The 20,823-nt window shown below is 46.3% G+C and overlaps 1 long non-coding RNA gene across 1 annotated transcript; it reads right to left on the bottom strand.

The window, feature by feature from the left end:
• Positions 1-9,387: 9,387 nt before the first annotated feature.
• On the bottom strand, positions 9,388-18,531 carry LOC107137332. Its single transcript, XR_001502844.2, has 3 exons — positions 17,819-18,531; positions 10,507-10,619; positions 9,388-9,958 (listed from the first exon to the last, which is right to left on the bottom strand). It is a non-coding gene; the product is annotated as an uncharacterized LOC107137332 (long non-coding RNA).
• Between the last annotated feature and the right edge of the window lie 2,292 nt (positions 18,532-20,823).

The following is a 20,823-nucleotide window of genomic DNA, read 5'->3' as shown; positions in this document are numbered from 1 at the left end:
TCTTATCTACTGTATGAAATGAGGTGGCCAAGCTTGAGGACCCCATGCCCAAAGCCTAAACAAGGCGAAGTTATTGTGACTAATATGAGTTGTGGTCAGCTGGGTGCAGGGCAGGCAGGACATGGAACTGTGTCCACATTCTACTATAACCATTCCTCTCCTGTCCCAGCCATGAATGTGAAGCCTTTGACCTGGGAGAAAAACAAGGCACATGGTCTACCCCCAAAATAGACACTGGTTCAAAACAGGCATCTGTAGCTGTTGAGGCTGGAAGTGGAATAGAGGAAATTTGAGGGACAAATTGTACTTTGAAAGGAATACATTGCTCTGGCCCTGCGCAGTGCTGATGGTTATGCTCTAGTGGCTGTTAACACCTTATTGGTACTTTATCAGTCTCTTTTTTCCTTGCAGGATGTTTTGCCAGTGATGCTCCAAAAGACAAAAGCTGAGTTCTGCCAGGAAAAAAGGAGGGGAGGGATAGATAGAGAACAGGGGTATAAGGAAAAAATTCTGGGCAACTGGAGTGGCAGTTCAGGGGAGAAGAGAACTGGGAAAGCCATGGAAGCTGGGCGGTGGAGGAAATCACAGATGTGGGTGCCACCAGGGGGCGCTGCTGCGCCATCAGCAGTCTTATGAGTTGCTGGCGAAGAGGGTGCGGTTCCCACCACTTCCTGAACCCCAGACTCTTCCTTAAGACTTTGAGATATCCCTTCTTTGTTCTCTGCTAATAGTACCAAAGAGTTTTAGAGATTCTCACCCCTGTGAACCTTTTCCTGACAGTGGCAACACACGGCAGCCACAGGAATGATGGAGGCACTGGTTATAGTAGAATGTGGACACAGTTCCATGTCCTGCCTGCCCTGCACCCAGGTGTCTACAACTCATATTAGTCACAATAACCTGGTCTTGTTTAGGCTTTGGGCTTGGGGTCCTCAATTTGTCCCCCAAATTCTGCTCCCAACATATGAGACCTGGCACCATAGAGGTGGAGACAGGAAGACTTCTCTGTTGCAGGTTGCACACGGTGCTGGCTAAGGCAGAGGCCAGGATGACAGCAGAGTTCTTTTCCCATACCCCAAAGCTCTGGCTCCCAGTGTATTCAGGAGGGAACTGCTGTCCCTGGCTCTCCTTGTCAAACAGCAACCTGAAAAGATAAGCCTGAGTTCCAGGGTTCACAGAGGGACACCCTAGAGCCAGCAGTGGCTTGGACTTGCTCTTAAAGGCCTCCAATCTGAGACTGGGGTTTGTGTGTTCCTTGGGCCATTCTCAGCAAACCCTGGTCTCCCCATGTCTGAGGCTCAGCACCTGTTGTCTAGGATCAGTGCCTTCTCGCCCGTGCACAGACACCCTGACAAATTCTATACCCGCCTTGGCTTCTCCATTTTCAGTTCTGCTGCTCAGACAACAAAACCCCTATCACTATAACTTCTCCCATATCGCTGTCTCCAAGACTAGGACTTAGCAGGTTTTAGTTACAGTTCAGATCAATCGATGTCTCCTGAGAGGATTTTAGAGAGACCTGTGCCTCCTGAGTCCTGCTCACATCATGGAATGGATCTACCACCAACTCAGAGATTCTTTCCAAAGACATGTATTGGTCTGCTCTTGCTTTTCGAGGGGCGTGAAAGAGGCAGGCTTAAGGAACCAAGAATGTTCAAACTGTGTGTTTGGGCAGCCACTCCCATGAGGGTGCTGAGCTGTGCAAGGCAACCTCAGTCATAGTTTCTGCAGGTGACTGTGGAAGGTCCAGCCCCTCCCACCTCCGTGAAAAACCCCGCATGGTGTAAAGCCCTAAGCTGCCCACCTTCAGCAGGACTCCATCCAGCAGTCCAGGGGAAGACTGCAGAGTCCCAGAGGCCCCCCAATCTTGAATGGAGGCTTAAGGAAGGGGAACAGGGTCTGGGATACCAGGCAAGTCTGTAGTCAGATAATGGATTTGGGAACTGCTGCAGCCACCATTGGGGGATGGGGGCAAATAGGAAATTCTGGAAGCCAGGGTGCATCTGACACACCCAGTTGTCATTTGAAGCTAAGCAAAAGAGACTGGAGAACAGGGGGAAGGCACCCAGGAGCCTGTGAGTCGTGCCTGAGCCTCTGGATCCCACATCTGAGGAACACAACTTAATATCAGCTTTGAGTGGTGTTGCCACCATGGCCTCTGAGGTTTCACCGAGGCACGATTCGCTGCTGATTGAAAACATGAGACCTAACTCCAGCCCCTCCTCCCTCCAGTCTCCGGCTGAGGCTCCACATCTATTTCCTGCCTTGGCCAGAACTGGCTCCGGAATGGGACAGGCCTGCCCAGTGATGCAGAGGCTCGAAGGTGGGTAATGGCAAAGGCAGAAGGGCATCCAAGGGGACTGACACACAGACCAGAAGAGCTGAGGTCAGGTCCCACCCACTGCAGGTCTTCCCAGATGCCAGGCACATGCCAAGGAAGGGCGTGGAAGGTCACTCGCAAAAGCCAGTCTTGTGACCGTGGTGCTGAAGAAACTGTGCAAGACCATCACCTGCCCTGCCACCAGGCCAGTCCTGAAGATGGTCAGCCCTTCGGAGCTCAGACAGTCAAAGGAACAGAAGGTGTTGTTAGCAGGATCCTAGCAGATATCAGGTTTAACAGAAGCCCTGCGTTTCACAGAGTTCCAAGAGTTTAAGAACCTCACCGAGCGAGGTCTAAGTCTGCAGCTCCTGACTGCTGAGGTCTAATTGAGTGCTCCTTCTCTGACACCAGCATTTTCCAGAAAGAAAGAAGCAGCTCTGGACAAAACATAGAAATCAGTTTCAAACCTGGCTCAGTGGTACAAACCTGTCCACCCAGCGACTCAGGAGGTTGAGGCAGAAGAACCACAAGTTCAAGGACAGCCTGGGCAACTTAGCAAGACCCTGTCTCAAAATAAAAAGTAAAAAGGGCAGAAGTAGTCCAGTGTTAAAGTGCCTCTTTCTGGGTTCAATCCTCAGTACTGCAAATAAATAAATAAATAAACTTCAAAACTGTGAATAAGCCAGTGCATTCTGCTTTCAGATAAACACACCAACACACCAGTTCATTGAGCATGACCCCGAGGGCCAAGCCTGAGGAGAACCATGGCTGACCTTTTGTTTCTTCCTCGGTTTTTCTCACCTGGAGAAATAAAGCGCATCCCTTCCCCAGATGGCTGTCAATAGGGTGTCATGATAAGGCATGTGCATGCATGGTTACCTCTCATATACTGAATACTGCTCCAGCTTATCACCAAGAACAGGGAACACTGGTCCCAAACAGCCAGTGTAGACCTCACGAAGTCCAGATTTCAAAGTTCATGTCAGGAGCTCACCGAAGGGTCCCCCAGACTCATTCCGATTTTTAAAATTCTTGTTTCACGAACAGCCCTAACAACTTACCTTTTTTGAGTTGTTTTTTATTTATTTGTTTGGTTGGTTTGGTTTTTGCCCATGGAATGCTAGAAGCAGACCGCATGTCAGCAGGAAGGCTTGAACTGCTAGTGACAGGCATACTGGGGGCTGGAAAAGTGATGGGTGGCTATAAAACGCAGGGTGGCAAACACCATACAAACAGGGGTCCTAAAGACATAGATCCTGCAGTCATTTTAGTGTAGGGATAAATAATCATGTACATCTCAGTATCCCCAGATCAGTCTTTTCTTTTGAGGAGTGGGGTACCAGGGATTGAATGTATAGGCACTCCACCACTGAGCCACATGCCCAGCCCTATTTTGTATTTTATTTAAAAGACAGAATCTCACTGAGTTGCTTAGCACCTCGCTTTTGCTGAGGCTGGCTTTAAACTTGGGTTCCTCTTGCCTCAGCCTCCAGAGTAGCTGGGATTATAGGAATGTGCCACGGTGCCCAGCCAACCTCAGATTATTCTTTTTTTATCTTTATTTTATTTATTTATTTTTATGTGGTGCTGAGGATCTAACCCAGGGCTTTGCTTGTACTAAGTGAGCGCTCTACCACTGAGTCACAATCCCAGCCCCTCCCAGATCATTCTTAAAAAAATAAAAATGGATACTTTCCACTAATCTTTTGAGTTCAAACAGTGGTCCAGCCTTACCCTAGGATGTTTATTCCTATAGGTCCAGTAGATTGTTCCCACATTCCCCAACTCAGGGTCCAGGCTCCTGTGGCAGCTCATCCTGGTCACACATTCAGAGGAGTGGACCAAGGCCCTGGGTCTCCCACTCCCTTGCAGATAAGAACATTGCTGTAAATTAGCACAGGGATCCTTCCTCAGGGGTGTACAGGAAGGACATCCTCAGGGTTCTGGAAGAAGGTCAAACATACTGGAGAACAAACAGTTTGCGAGCTCCTATAAGCAGTTCAGAAGCTCTATTTATCTACAAATAATGGCTCTGATGCAGATAATCTTTTGTTAAAAGAGCCCCTGAGACCACCTCTAGGCTACCAGTGAATGACTGAACAGATGGATGGATAGATGGATGGGAGGGGAGGGTAAATAAATAACCTCAGGGACATAGCCAGAGTTATATAAAAAGAATAAATCACCTGCAGATTCTCACTGATTTACATGTTTCCCCCCAATGAATCTGCATCAGTGAGATGTGACTGTGTTCCTGTCATTTCAGATGACTCTGGCTGTATATATTCCAGGATGACATCCAGCATTCAGATGAAAAGTCAATAATCCATCACTCTGAAGTATCCAGATGGTTGGCATCTGTAGATACAAGCACTGCGTATCTGTTCATTGAACAAATATTTATTGAGTGTCTGCTCCATGCCCTGCTCTCCACTGGGCCCTGAGGATCCCAACCCAGTAAGACCGATTAATCTGTCAACTTCACGAAACCAAAGCATCTTGTTGATAAGGAGGAAAGCAATGGACACAGACCTGTACCATCCCAGGCAGTGTTTTTAGGCACCTTCATATGATACTGTTTTGCATTTCATGACAACTGACAAAGGTAAGTCAACCGGTCACAGGTAAAGAAACTGAAACTCAGAGAGGTCAGGTAGTTTGTTCAAGCCACACAGCTAGTGAGGGGCTGAGCAAGAATTGCAGCCCATGCCACTGCCCAGCCCAACGTAGGGGCCTGTGATGAAAGCAGAGAGGAGACTGGACTGATTCCGCTGCTCTCTAGTGGTAACACTTCAAACAACATGAAGCCCTTTGGAGCCTCAGTTTCTTCATCTGGCAAATGGGAGCACAGTCCCCTCTCAGAAGCCCGTTGTAGGAATCAAAAAAAGAAAATCATATATGTGGGAGCTCCTGGTTTGGGACCCAGCATGTATTAGGTGCTCAGCAAGCACTGAGTACTTAAAACTTTGGGGATCGAACCCAGAGCCTCACACATACTAGTCAAGTGTTCTACCACTAAGCTCTACCCCTAGTCCCTAGGAAGTTTTTTAAAAAACCATTGCATAATATACCTTCCCACCTAGAACACAGTGGTACCTAGTTTCAAACAGCACTGCAGATACCTCACTAACAGGCGATGGAAGAGAGGGCTCCTCCTCCTAAATGTCATCCTCTACTCTTTCCTTATCAGAATACACAGCAGAAGGATTTGGAATGAAACAGTTTTGTTTTTTTTTAATTTCCAGATTTCATTGTATCAGAGAACACTGAAGGGAGAGAGTGCCTAAGAAATTATCTGATCCAGTTGTCCCTGTTTTACCAACGAGGGGGAACGAGGCCCAGACAAAAGTAGGGGCTTCCCCAGTGCTCCCAACTCTGTTCATCCCCCACCTCGGAGCCTCTTCCACATGTGCTGTTCTCTGCAGTTCTTCCTGACACACCACTTCCTTTCCCTTTGATTTTAAGTCCTTGGCTCAAATGACACATCCTATCTATCATGCGACGTGACCTTGAAAAACTGTGCATGTACAGATCCATTTTAAATAGATATTAATAATCTTGAAAGCAAATCAAGTGCATTTTTAAAACAAAGCAGCATCTACTCAGCCCTAGCCTTGACATTCATTCCAGAGCCAGTGCCACCCTTTAATTCCCCCAATCATGATCTGACCGTGTTCAGCCAACATCCTCAGAGTCCAGGCACTGCCTCCTTCCGCCGCCTGCCTGTGGAGGTTCTAGAACAGGTGAGAAAGCCCTGCTCAGAGTTCTGAGAGGCGGCCCTCAGAGTCTGCCCTTCATACACAAGACAGAAAAGGCTTTCAGCTTCTTCCTCCATGTCATGAAACCAACTGAAATTACCTTTAAATGAGGAAGAAAGTCATTATTTAATCAATAGGATTGCGTCAATTGAGGAAAATTTGTCTCCAGTGTAAACAAGCTGAACGTCTTTGCGCTCTATGAAAACAAGGTTAAATTACTTGCAGATCCGGGCGACGGGGAGAGATGTAGGAAGTGAACCTGAAGCCTGACACATTCAAGGTCTGGGAACCGAAAATAATAGGAATTGTTCTGAGTTTTCCAGTGGAATGGAGCAGAGAGATGGACCCGCCTCTTTGCAGATCCAAGGGCTCCTGTGCTCTCTTGCATGGGAGGAGGAGGAGGAGGAGGAGGAGGAGAAGGAGGAGGAGGAGGAGGAGGAGGAGAAGGAGATAAGCCACCAAGAAAGGCAGCAACCAACAAAGGTAAAATCCAGGTCCAGGCCAGCTGTTCTGTCCCAGGCTGGCCATGGTCAGGGGCGCAGAGATCACAAGCTGAGAACGCAGAGCTGCATAAAATGAGAAATGTCCAGATCCCAGAATTCCAGCCTTTCCATGGTCCCTTCCTTTGCTCCATCAATTCCATCGGATAAGTCATGTTGAGAGTCAATTATTAGAGTGATGGTTAGGGCGCATGCGTGTCCTCTCCAGAAAGAGCGTGCGAGGCAAGGACTTGTGTGGCTGTGCTGTTCAATGTTCACAAACACCTTGGAAGGAGGGGGCAGTAACGGCTGGAGAACATCAAGCATTTCCGCTGCTCCTGAGGCCATCGTCCCAACTGCCCCAGGGCTCATCTACTGCTGGGTGTCCATCCGTGCGCTGTGCACTGCAGAGTCACAGGGTGAACACAAGCCAGACCTGCCCTCTGGACAGCCCCCTAGCCACAGGGAAAAGGGGACAGAGCATGACTCTTGTTTAGGGCCTTGCTCAGCTTGTCCCTGAATCCTGGGTTGAGCAGCCTCTGCCTGGCCCCGGGTCCCAGACACATGGATACCTAGGTCTACCCGGGACGAGTCTGTCAATGGCCGATGTGATCTCTGACATGGTAATAAAGCCAGATGGGGACAGTTGAGCTCCTGGTTCCTGACAGGACTTCTTGGTGGGGATTTGGCCTCTGGGTTCTGCTCACCTACCCAGAGGACTATGCCAGCACCAGGTGAAGCTCACTGACATCCGCCCTTCATTAACCACAGGACTAAAACCAAAATATTTTAGCTCTGAACCTTTCTCTCCTCTTGCTGAAGTGTCTGACTGTGTGGCTCATAACCTGCTTCCTCCAGCAGCTGAAGATCAGGAAATTCAGCCACCACAGAAGGAGGCCCTCAGTGACCCCAGCAAGGATCTGAGGAGGTCCAGGTCAGTTCCTCTGGGCCTTCTCCAGGATAGACTGTGGCTTTTTGGCCTGAGTATGGGTCATGGCAGCTCGGCCAAGAGAGCCAGAGATGGCCCTGGCAACAAGGAAGGAGCGTTTTCCATTGGAAAAGAAAAGTGAAATGAAACATATTTGACCTGGGGAGAAACTTTAAAAATGTCACAAGTTGCCAGAGTGACAAACGAGACAGGGAGGAGAGCAAATGTGAACTCCTGGGGAGTCAATCAGGAGCCCAGATGGGATAGAGGAGGCCGAGGCTGACGGGAAGTGTAGAGCGGGGACGAGTCCAGGTTTGAGACCAGTCAGAAGGCTTGGAGCAGCCAGACACAGTCACCCTTTGTACTGGCATTTATCTAACTTGTCAATTTTATAGCCACATTACCTTCCAAGTGTGCAGGAAAGCAGATATTGGGACTGTCAAGAGGCCTGGCTGTGGTTTGCAGGGCATAATGACAGATGCAGAAAACAAAGAGGAGGGGAGAGGAGCCTTCAGAGACCACAAAAGAGCCTTTATAATTATGCCTCTGCCTGCCTCCGGAGCCTGCCTCTCCCGCCCTTCGAGGTGCCCAGCCAGTTGGGGGGGTGCTGTCTTCCCCGGATATGCGGATATGCAGGGCAGCTGCCTAGCGCGTGTCTATTAACAACCCTGCATGGGCATGAAGGGAGCTATTACATGCCACCCCTCTTCTCCAGGCTAAATAGCTGCAATCCCTTTAACCTTTCTTCATGGGCCTGATTTTCCATCCCTTTAATCATCCCTGTCACTTTCTGCTGCAGTCTCCACTCTCACCACATCCCTCCCCCGCGGGGGAGACACAGCGCCAGCCAGAATAATGGGTTGTTCCTTTCCTGCTGCACCCCTCATGGTCTTGCCCTGCAGCCGTGAGCCCTGGGAGGCCCGTGCGTTGGCAGCACCCCTTCCCTGGGCTGAGTTACTGCTGTTCATGACCCAGTTGGAGCTCTCTCACTTGGACACTCCCTGTGACCAGAAAGGCACTGACTCCAGCAATCTCCTCTGCACCGATTATGCCCGTGAACTCACTGTGTCAGCTTCTCCTAGTCCAGACTCCCAGCCTGTACTTGGGCCATGAAAGCAGCACCCACCCCCCAGTCAGCTTCCCTACCAGAGCACTTAAAAGCTAGCATTAGAAATAACTTGTAAATGCAATGTCATTGTCATCAAGTCCTTCTCCCACTCAAGAGCCTTTCTTTAGTGGCTCCTGTTACTTTCTGTTGTAGCAGATGTAAAAAGCACCAGATTCCAGGCCGAGCGTGCCCTCTTCTCCTCCTTTCTGCCTAGGTCTGGGGACTCTTTCAAAAAGGCCTTCACTACTTGGCCTTCCCTTCACTCTGTCCACTTAGCGCTGGTCCTCACAGCAGTTTATCAAATATGCTTTGGGGTGTGTGGATATACATGAGTGAGGACTCTTTGACGAGAAGAGAAGCATCCGAAACTAACTTGACTAGTTTAAGGAACAGAAAGGGACAGATTAGAAGTGAAAAGCACAGTCTGCAGGATTCAAAGAAAAATGGATCCATGGGCCCTGAAAAGACAGAACAAGGTGGCTCTGAAGATCTTCCTAGAACCCTGCCATCCGATGATCCCCTCCTTCTGCCTTCTATCCTAATTTGTCTCTGCTTAAGATTCAGTTTCTGGACCTAGAATCTGGACACACTGTTGTGATCGGGGGCACGGCTCTGTTACTGGCCACCCTAACAAATCCATTCTGGGTTAGGGGAGGGTTGCCAGATTGAGCAAAGGAAAATACAGGATGCCCAGCTAGATTGCATTTCAGATAAACAATGAATAACTGTATAAACATATCCCATGCAACGCTTCCTGGATTTGTCTCCCCAATCCTCCCCTCAGCCCCCTGTCACTCCTGAGTGGCTCGGCCAATACCTGAATCCCCTCTGGCTGCCCCAACACACCGTTGGACCTCACACTTGACAGTCTCCAATCTCTCTCAAGACAGCTATGACTGTTATTTCTTTCCCTTTAATTTTAATAATTCAGCTTAGCTTGTCTCAAAAGTATACATTAGCTGACACAAATCAATGTACTTTTTAGCAATCATCTATTATTTAATTCCTCTTGACCTTTATTGAGAAAAAACAACTTTCATTGTCTTCTCCCTTTTACCATATGCTTATGAAAGAGCCCTAATAATAGGTAGTCTTTGTTTAACTCTTTACATTTTGATATCCGTTAAGGTATTCAGTATCGTAAGTCCTCCATGAGTTTGGTGGTTAGTTGGCAGAGGTAATTGATTCCCATTTCACAGATGAGAAATGAAGACTCGGGAAGGCAGATTAGATAAGCAAGTGTAGATCCAGGACTTGGAACAATGAATTCTTTCCTCTTACCTCAAGGACCAGCAAACTTCTAAAGGACCAGATAGTAAATATCCTAGGTTTTGGATGCCACAGGGTCTCTGCTGCAACTCAACACTGCCATAGAAGCACAAAAGCAGCCACGGGAAATACATAAATGAATGAGCAGGTATAACAGTAAGTTATGTTACAGAAACATTTCTGGCCCATGGGATGAACTTTGCTAACCGACCCCTGCTCTACACCACACAATAACATTTCCCCATCTTTATAATATAGTCTATCAAACTTTACCTCCCACCAGGATGCCATAATTTTGACTTTTGTCAATATTAAATCATTCTAATTTTTCCTCTCCCTTTTGTTTCTAAGCCTCAGTATTATTGGGACAATAACTAACCTAAGTTCCCACTACGCACTTCTCTCATATATGTGAACGCACCCACCTAGATCCACCCTTCCTCCCCTGAATCCTTCTTTCGCTGCATGTGAGATCAGTTCCAACAGACCTCAGAGGAGGCAGGACATCTCCTGAGGCCCCTGGGGCTGACCCAGATGAGTCATCCTTCCAGCTTCCCTTCTTTCTGGTATTCTCCACCTTCACCATAGCAAGTTTGTCCTACAGAAATTCATGCCTTAGAATAGACCTCTAGGAGCAGGTCTACCTGTAGCCCATTTCAGCCCTGGTCAGGAAGGCAGGGATGGATGTGACTCCTTCTTCAGCCTGTAGAGCGGAAATCTTGCTCAAATGCTCTCCCAGGGACAGCAGGAGTACCCCCTAGAACAGGCAAGATAATTTGGCTTACCACAATGGTCACTGGTTAGAGCTCCAGGGGAGTGAGGGGTGGGAACTATGCAAGGAGGCCAGCTGTTTAGATGACTGGGCTTGCAAATCTCAAGTATCGTAATTAACCACCTGGAAACCAAATTCCACATAATGGGAGTCAGCGGAACATGACGGATGCTTCATGACTAGGATACCAGGCCTTTAACTGGGCTTCACGTGTGCACACGTGTGTGACAACCAAGCCTTAAAGCAAGAGAGACTAGCAATCAAGCTGCCCAAATTCCTCATTGAAAAATAAGGAAACTGAAGCCCAGAGACACCACCTTCGTTTACCATAGTGCCAAAGGGGAAGGATCCATATGGTCTTTATAAATAGCATTTACAAAGACAATGAAAAACTTGATGAATGAAACTGATATTTACAGCTATGAAGCTTTAAAAAAAATTAGGGGGAGGTTCCTAGGGATTGATCCCAGGGCTTGGCACAGTGCTCTATCACTGAGCTGCACCCCAGGCCTTTGTATTTTATTTTCAGATAGGGTCTTGCTAAGTTGTCCAGGTTGGTCTCAAACTCGCCTCAGCCTTCCAAGTCACTGGGATAACAGGTGTGGGCCCCTGTGCCTGGCTGAATAACAGTATGTTTTAAATAGAGAGTTTAGAATGTGCCCATCCCAGCACAGCTCAAAAGACGTGCATTAGATCAACTCTTTCAGAAATACTTACGATGTGGTCTTCTCAAGATTTCTCTGTGCCCCAAAGATAGATTTCTCTGGGAACACCAAGAAACCCCTCTAAATTTCTCCATAGTCTCTAAAAGTACCAAGAGGCAGCAAATGTAGAGGACAGGAGGTAGCACTTGGGCTTTAGGTTCCCAAGCTCTACCATTTAGAAGTTGCATGACCTTGAGAAAACTATTAAATTTCCCTAAGCCCAATTTTCCTTTTTGTGAAATGAATACAACAATAGTATTTACCTCATAGAGGACATGTAATAATTAAAGTAGATAAAGCATAGGGCTGACTTACTAGAAGCTTCTCAATAAATACTATTTTTGCAGTTGTGGATGATACCTCTGGGTTTTTTTCTTAAGTTCAAACTCTAAATTTTGGTTGACCACTCTGCAGCCTTTTCTGATGTGAAACAGAGAATCATTTAACAGGAGAGTTGGACACTTCGATGTTAATTATGACCTGGACAAAGAGCTCTGGCTCTCAGAGCCACAGGCAGCCCTCAGTGAGCTCACAGCTAGGAGACAAGGTGGCTTTTCTGATCAGGGTTCTTTCTGAGGGGTGGCTCCCAGCCCAGGATCCCAGCTTTCTACAAGGGTTCATGGGCAATAGCAGATCAGAGGTACAGGAAATTAGGGGAACAGGCCACTAAATGTGAAAAAAGCTATTGCACAGTTTGCTTTGTGGATGAGCTTTCTGGAACTATGATATGTTTTTTTAGTCAAATGGTGTTCTCCTTTGAAAGACTTACAGGTTGAGGGCAAAGGAACTCAGAATTTCTACAACAAACAAGAAGACAAAGGGCCCAGATAAAGTCACCTTTCCAAGATTCCTCAATAGACCAGATTGTAGTATTGACATAATCTTCCCACCATATAATAAAAAGAACAGGCAGAGCATCTAGAACTTCATTTCACAGGTGATAAAGAAATGTGCTAGGTAATACAACTCTTTTTCATATTTCCTGGGCCATTTGGCAGCAGCAGAAAACACTTAACAAAAAAATTCAGAAAAGCTTGATATTGAGTTTGAAAAGTACAAATTCCCATAAATAAAGGAGCAGTATTTAAGACCTTCAGAGCAGTCAGCTTATTATTCCCATTAATGCCAAGAATCTCGTTTCGGTTCTTTCTGATTTAAGGTCATTTACTCTGTAAAACTAAATGCTTTGTTGAGCACTGTGCATTGATGCTTGTGTTTTTGGGAAGAGGACGGGGCAAGCTGGGAAATTCTCGTGTTGTATTGAAACACTGGGAGGGAGGAACACCTCTGCTTCTGCTCTGACCCTGATGTGCTTCTCTGATCTTCTTCCACTTGGATGGTGATAACTCCATCTGAGCATGGCCGTTGCCAAGGAAGGAATCAGGGAAGCTGTACCTGCCTTGTCAGGTCTGGTTGTGACCTGGTCAGAGGAGCTGTAAGCCAATACTCAGTCTAGAAAGTGACGCCATAACTCAGTGTCCATCTGGATAATAAGAATAGACGCCAAAACAGTGACATATCTTGCTCAGGAATACACAATCAGGGGCAATTTTGTCCCCAGGGGTGCATGTGCTAATGTCTGGAGACATTTTTGGTTATCACAGCTCAGAACATGGGTACTTTTGTAGCTAGGGTGTAGAAGCCAGGGTTGCTGCTAAACATCCTACAATGCACAGGACAGACCCGCAACAAAGACTTCTTTAGCCCCAAATGTCAACAATGCTAAGGCTGAGAGATCCTGAGACAGAGACACAAAGAGCCTTCAGAGGCAGGACCCTGACCACCTCCCCAGCCTTACTAGACCCTGCTCCCCGTCACCTTCTGAACTCCAAGTGTACAGACACCCTCTGGTCTCACTGTTTCCTCGGGATCTCCAGATCCCGCTGCTTGCCAAGTTCCTTTCATCTTTTTTCTCTAGTTAAGGCTTCTCATCCCCGATCTCAGCTTAGTACATATTTTCTGGGAAATCTTCCCACCAAGACTGAGTCATATCCCCATTGTGTGCCCTCTTCCCTCTGGTTTTTTCACTTTGAAAGTATCTCCCTGGCTTTTCTGAACCCCCAAGCTCCCTGCCTCTGAGTGCTTGAGTCTAGGGGCTAATAAGAGTCCTGCCTCTAGAGTCAGAACAGCCCACATTTGACTCTAGCCCTGATGATCCTGGGCAGATACTTAACTTCTCTCTGTCTTTGTTTTCCTAGCCCCAGCATGAAGATAATAACTAGCTCATGGGGTTATTGTGAAGATTAAGTGAGACAGTCTTAGAAGGTGCTTTGAACAGTGCTGGGCCAGTCGTGATCACCATATAAAAGTTTTGCTATTATTTTTACTTCAAGAATTTTGAAAAGCCACTCTGAGACCTAAAGCTACAAAGTAAGAAAGAAATGCAACCTAATCCCAAGAGCATGACCCCATAGTACCAACTTTCAGAAGAATCAAAGCTCAGATCTTTTTGTGGCAGGGGTGTGCATCAAAGTCAGGCACTTCCTCTCCACAGATAGAGAAATCAAGGCTCAGAGAGATTAAGGATTTGGAAAAGGTCACATGGCAGGTATTTTTCTACCTGATCTCTCCCTTCCCCTCCCTTTTGGAGGCGATAACTCCTGTGACTCCTGATCTACGCTACACAAATGATCACTTAGCAACTATCTCCATTAGACTACAGGTCCCTGCTCCCACCTTTCTACAAAAGACCTGAAGTTATAAAATCCAAGCTTATCACAGCAGAATACCAACAGAAAATTGGCAAGTTTTCTCATGGAGTTGAGGTACTTACGGAACAGCCTAAACAAAAGAAAATTCTAAGCTGGGGTGGGGATGCGGGGGGAGTAGATCAAAAGCAAATAATAGCCCAAATAATTAAGAAAACACTGGGGCAGACTCCTGCAGCTTTTTGCCCTAAGTCACTGATCCTGAGAAAGGGCTGCTGAATGTCACTGCAAGACTGCACAAGTAGGGCCACAACTCAGGTGCCTGAACTCCCCTCCACTGCCCTGCTTTGACACCCTCCAAGCCTCTCTTAACAGTTCTTTCCCCCTCCCCATGCCCTATAGGTTTAGGGAAGCATAGTCTTTAGCAATATAGTGATGTTTTAGCTTAAAGAGTTCCTGGGACCTCAAATCTCTGCAAGGGATAAAGATCCAGACCATGAATTGACAATGGCCTCTGACCCTGGTGTAGCCATAGCAGAGAACCCAGCTCTGGCTGGAGTCCTGCTCTGTAAGAAGGACATGAACAAACTGGCAGAAGAGAAGTAGAATGGATGAGGCACCTTATTGTGTGAGGGTCAACTGAGAAGGCTTAGGAAGGAACAAACACTTAAGACATGTCTTCAACCAACATGAAGGGCTATTCTGTTCTAAGTTTCCAGAAATAAGACAGTCTGAGCTAACATGAACTTCTACTCCCTCCGCAAACCCATAAAATTACTGGTTAATATATAGAGATATATACATATATATGCATGTATACATTATATATATATATATAATTTTACAGATATAGTTGAGCTTATAAAAATAGAACCTTTGTATGCAAGAAATAAAAAGAAGAAACTTCTAGTTAGAGTGGGAACCTTGGGTTGAAGCTTTAATGGTCCAAGAAGATATTTACCAAATATATATGGCTAGTGGCTGGAGTGTTGGTGTCCACATAAGAGCTAAAGATAGAGTTTGGGGACCCTAAAGAGAATCTGAAGACCCTGGGAGGACGGACAGACATTTGCTTCAAATTATGAAACAATTTATGAGCTCCACTTGTGGACCCAGGGATCCCCAGTGATACTTGTCTCTTTCCAGAGTTGCAGATGAAAACAAAATCACCCCTGAGAAACAAAACCTCAAATCAGTACCAAACACAAGTGTGTTCTACAAATTTCCATTGTTTACCTGTTGTATTGGTCAGGGAACTCCAGGGAAATACAATCAACAGGATGTGTGTGGGGAAAGAAGGAGACACTTTTAAAAATTAGCTCATGTAATTATCGTGAGGTCTGGCAAGTTCAAAATCTTTAGGACAGACCAGTAAGCTGGGGACCCAGGGAAGAGCTGAGGTTACCACTCAAGTCCAAAGTCGGTCTGGAGGCAAAATTCCATCTTTCTCTACTGAGGCCTTCAACTGACTGGATGAGGCCCATCCACATCATGGACGGTAATCTACTTAAGTAAACTCTATTAATTTAAATGTTAATTACATCTTTAAAAATATCTTCACAGCACTACCTGAGCAAGACAAGTAGAAAATTACATCTAGGCTCATTGTAGAAACTATAAAACATCATTCACTGAGAAAAATCACCAGGAAGGAAAGAGAGATCACCAAAGGAAAAACACAAACAGGAGACTTGGCATTACTATGGTGGCCAAGAGGGTGATTTCTTGGGCTGAAGGAACCCACCCTACTGTCATTGTAAAATACCAAGCCAAGCTCAACTGTCACTCCAGAGTAGGGGCATCACATCTTCAGAAAAAGACAAGAGAATACATCACTCACAGAAGGAAACTGAGCTGAGAGGAAGAAATGGATTGGAAGAATCAAAGGACAGTAAAGAAATAGATAAATCCAGAAACAAACATGAAACTTAAGGGAGTGGTTAGAATAAGAGCATTCTAAGAGGCTGAATAATTGTAAAATTCTTACAGTAGTATGCATGAATTATAAATACTTGTAGTGGCTAACATAATATGTTCTTTCGCTCCTTTCTTACAGTAGAACCTTGATTTTCCGCAGGTGAGCAATGTGCTCAGGTAAAATTATTTCCTTCCCAAGCTCCCTTCCCACGGACGTAGCAATATGCTGTGGTTCCAGCCGGTAAGAGACAAACAAAAGCCTACTCGTGGGCTTCTGGGAAGTGTGCTATGTCCCTTACCCATCTCCCTTTTCTCATCTTCCTACCCGGAATAAGGACAAAATGCTTGGAGGAGCAGGGGCACCTTGTGACCGTGAACAGAGGACAAAGTCACACACTAAGTATGAAAGAAAAGGAGGCTAAAATAACCTGTACTTGATGTGCTTTGACTACTTAACTCTAGCCTTCTTGCTCCAAAATAACCCCCTAGATGTTTAATCTGTTGTTTTCTATTATGTTCAGCCAAGTGTAATCCTAAATTGCACAGTATGATATAATAAAAAAAAAAATGTTTGATCTTTGTCCTTGGTTCCTGGCACACAGCTCCTAAAACCCTTGGAATCTCCCGAGTGGTGAATGTCATGTATGTTAACAAGATGACCCAGTGGCTGGGGGCCTCTGGATAGCTTTAGGATGTCAGGTCTCCTGAAAGACCAAAGTGTGGTTAGAGAGGTGGTACTTTCAGCTTCACACACCCCCAGCCTCCAGGGAGAGGGGCCAAGGCTTGATTTCTATTACCCACAGCCAATGACTTAAACCTCCTTATATAATGGAACTTCTACTTAAAATCCATAAACAAAGGGGTCCAGAGAGTTTCAGAGTTGCCAAGCACATCCACATGCAGAGAGGTGGCACACAGCAACCTCACAGGGACAGAAGCTCTGGCTTGGAACCCTGCCAGGTGCCACCCTATGTAACTCTTCATCTGACCACTTGTGTTTCCTTCACATAAAAAAGTCATAGAAAATCACACGACTTCCCATTTTCTGTGAGTTATTTCAGCAAATTATTAGGATGGTGGAAACCTCAACTTTGTAACCAAGTAAGACTGAAGTGTTGGGTCCATTAGGCACCCAGTACTGTGACTGGATCAGCAGTGAGGGCCATCTTCTGAGACTGAGCCCTTAAGCCTGGAACACCAGTTAGTGTCCAGAGAGTTGGACATGGCTATTAGTGTAGGGGAAACCCACCCATTTGATGTCAGAAGTGTTATGAATCAAAACAGTTCAAAACTGGTAACATTCACAGCATGTTTAAAAATGAAAGGATTAAAAGAAATTACAAATGCATGTGACTTTTAAAACAGTAAGAGAAAATGATAAACTAGCCAACATAATAGAAAGCAATTTAATCATTACCTAAAAATGTCACCTCTGAACCTTGCTTTATTGGGGAACCGTGCTTTTAATACATGAGTTTTTGGGGAGACATTTTGCATCCAAACCACAACATCTGTTATCATAGAGATTTTCAGGAGAAAGAGAAAGAACTTGTCCTGGGTAGGTCTGAAAACAGGTTGTGACCATGAATGGAAGCGACAGAGGGGAACAATGTTGATTCAATCAACAGAGGAACTTCTTTGATTTTCAAACCTTTCCAAAATTTATACAGGTTGCCTTAGGAGGGAGGGAAAGTTCCAAAAGCATGAAGGCTTAAAGCAGAATTTATACAATCACTTAATGAGACGATTGTCCAAATATCAGCATATCAGACAGTTAGCCCCACATCTGTCCTGTTCAACACCATGTACCCCATGCCTAAAGCACAGCCTGGCACAATACAGACAAGAACATGGATAAAATCATTTCTCAAGTGGCTTGGATTCAGATGCCCATTCTCTTGCTTTTGACTCTTACCCCATTTGGAGTCCCAGAGTCACCGCAGACCCAGGAGATCAGAGGCTGGGAAAGAGAGGCCAAGACAGAAGAGTAACAGCAAAGCCCAGAGGATGGAAGCCAACTCCACAGAGCACTTCCAAGATCCTTCCTGCCCCAGCAATTCCACTTGGCCACAGTCACTGCTCTGGCCCCAGGCCTGGAGGGAGGTGGTGACAAAGCAGCCTGTAGCAGGACTTTTGGTCAGCACGTCTTGCCTGTGATGTTTACAAGGGAGGAGAGGCAAGAGTGGGAGCAGAGGGGAGCCGGTCACTGGGTCAGACAGACCTATAAACCAGGCCCTTCTCTGTTTCAGCAAAACAGGGGAGGAAGGGTTCAAAGTCTCCAGCTCTAGGGATCCTTAGATAGAGGAGGGACATGGTCTCCGCCCTCGAGAACCCTCCAGTTGGATGGGAAGACACAACTCAGCCTTCTTGGAGCTTCTAGAAGGAATGTGCATAACTCCTCTCTTTAGAAAGAAAATTCAATCTGATGGTGGAGACGTGGCCCCTGCTGTGTGGTTCCGCCCTCTCACATACAAGACCAGGGAGGGAAGGAAATGGCAGACCCAGGAGCAGATCCATTTCTGGGATGGATGGAGACTGTGAGCGCTACGCCAAGGGCTCTTGGGACATTCCCACAGATTCATGCCAGGACCCCTTCCCTCCCTCCTCCCCACCATGATGCCTGACCTCCTTGGAATGAATCTGAGCCCTGAGTCTATTTCTAACTTGGGAATGTTGGCCCCTTCGTCACGTCTTGCTCTCCATCCAACTCTGTTTTTGTTTCTTTTCTCACCCCCAAGAGTCCCTCCCCAACCTGCCGTTTCCCAGGGTTGCCCCCAGGAGATCAGACCCCACAGCTCACTGGTGATCTTGTTTTACATGAGACATTTCCAAAAAAGACCAAAAATTCCTTTCCAGGAAAATGCCATTTTAAAAATTCAGCTCCAGACACTGCGGCAACATTAGGAAAACAAAGGACTTGGCAGAAAGGTTTTCTGAATCCGGACTTTTCTCTCTCCAATACCTTTTCCAAATTGCCTCCAGCGGGAACCACTCCAAGGGTCAGTTCTGGAACACCCAGGCCACGTCAGACAGCAGCTTCTGGCTTCCACACCACTACGGCCTGCCCTCACTTGGGATCCCTTCTCCCAGGCTTGAGGAGTGCGCTTCCCGGGGCCCCACAATTCAAGCAGATGTCTCTGGAGAGTCAGGAAATAAAGCTGTTTCCTCCCTTCAGAGGGGACTTCTCAGCCTCTCTCTTGCCACCATCGCAAAGCTGAGGGCCAGGCTGGATAACAGAGAGACATACTATGCTTAGTAGAGGACTGGCCTTCTCTTATCATCCAAATGAGACAAAGACAGGATTCCCACTAGGACCTACAGGGTAGTGTTGACTCTTTTTTCTATGTGCCAGGTATAACCATATAGGTGTCCTATTACATATATAAAATAAGTGTTTATTTATTAAACACTTACCTTGGGTTTACCACTAACCTATTATGTATATTTTTTTACCTTATTTAATCCTCATATAATAGCAATTACAGTCTACATTATGTTCCTTCCAAAATTCACATTAAAGTCCTAAACTCTCAATACTCCTGAAATGTGATTGTATTTGAAGATAAGCTCTTTAAAAATATGATGAGGTTAGAATTAGGTCCTGATCCAGTATGGCTGGTGTCCTTATAAGAAGAGGAAATATGGAAACAGACGTATATACGGAGAGAAGAGACCCACAGCAAGGAGGAGGCCATCTGCAAGCCAAGGAAAGAGTCCTGGGAAGGAAAAAAAACCACTGATCTTGACTTGACATCTCCATTTTGGACTTGGCATCTTGATCTTGGACTTTCAGTGTTGGGAGCTGTAGCATAGGAACCGCACGCCCCTCAGCCTTGAACAATGAGAATGTGGAGGTGTGGCCAGCCAGCCGTGGGCTGTGTGTGTATGAACTGTGAGCACTGAGCGCACAGGGTGGACTGAACCTACACCAACGTTGCCTCTCTGTTTGGGCGGGCAACGTAAGCTTCTTTTCTCTTGTTCTGCCTATGATCCCCACCTAGCACGAGATGGCCGTGGCCTTCCTAGATGTCAGTCAACCTGCTGACAGCAAGATATCAGAAGGCTAGACTCAACTCTCTGAAACCTGACCCCTTGATTCATTTGAATGGCTTCTCCCCAATAAAAGGGTTTAGCACGTGCTCCTTCTTCTCTTTCTTGAGCCTGCCTTGCCCACCTTGTGGGAGCTGCGGCTGAGGAGCCATCACTGAACCCAAAGAAAAGGTACTTTCTGTGTCTGTGTCTTTATTTAGTCCCCAAATTCATTTGGAGTGAGCCTGATCAGTTTAGTCGTGTGACATAACATTTCAGTCTCCATAATGAACGAATTTCTGTTGTTTAAGCTACCCAGCCTGTGGTATTTTGCTGACTCTCAAGCAAATTAATGCAACACCCATAAGTTTAATATGGCTATTATCACCATCTTCCAGAGGACAAAACAGTCTCAAGAGCTATGACACTTGCCAATAGAGCCAAAATTTGAGAAGTGAGTGTCTGATTTCAGAACACAAGCTCTTAAAACTATGCCGGCTGCTTCTGTTTTGTGCTCAGCCGGCCATTGCGCATGTTCCATTTGTTTCTTGCTGCATAACAAACCACCTCACAACTTAAAAGCTTAAAACAACAGCATTTATTTTTCTCAGAAACATCAGTTTAGCCAGGGCTTGCTGGGGACAGCTCATCCCTACGCCAGTTGATGTCAGCTGGAGCAGCTTGAATGCTAGAACCAAATCATCTGGTCTCTCTCATTCATTCATTTGTCTGGCAAGTGACCCTGTCAGTTGGGACCTTAGCTGGGGCTGTTAGTTCAAAACTTCATGTGGCTCCTCTAGTAGCCTGAGCTCCCTCCTAACATGGTGATTCGTTCCAAGGGCAAACATCCTGAGAGAGGGAGGTGGGCAGCAGCTGTCTCACCCTTTCTAA

This window comes from Marmota marmota, unplaced genomic scaffold, assembly GCF_001458135.2.
Source record: "Marmota marmota marmota unplaced genomic scaffold, marMar, whole genome shotgun sequence".
Classification (NCBI taxonomy): domain Eukaryota; kingdom Metazoa; phylum Chordata; class Mammalia; order Rodentia; family Sciuridae; genus Marmota; species Marmota marmota.
The sequence above is the reverse complement of the archived record's forward strand: the minus strand, read 5'-3'. Positions and strand labels throughout refer to the sequence as shown.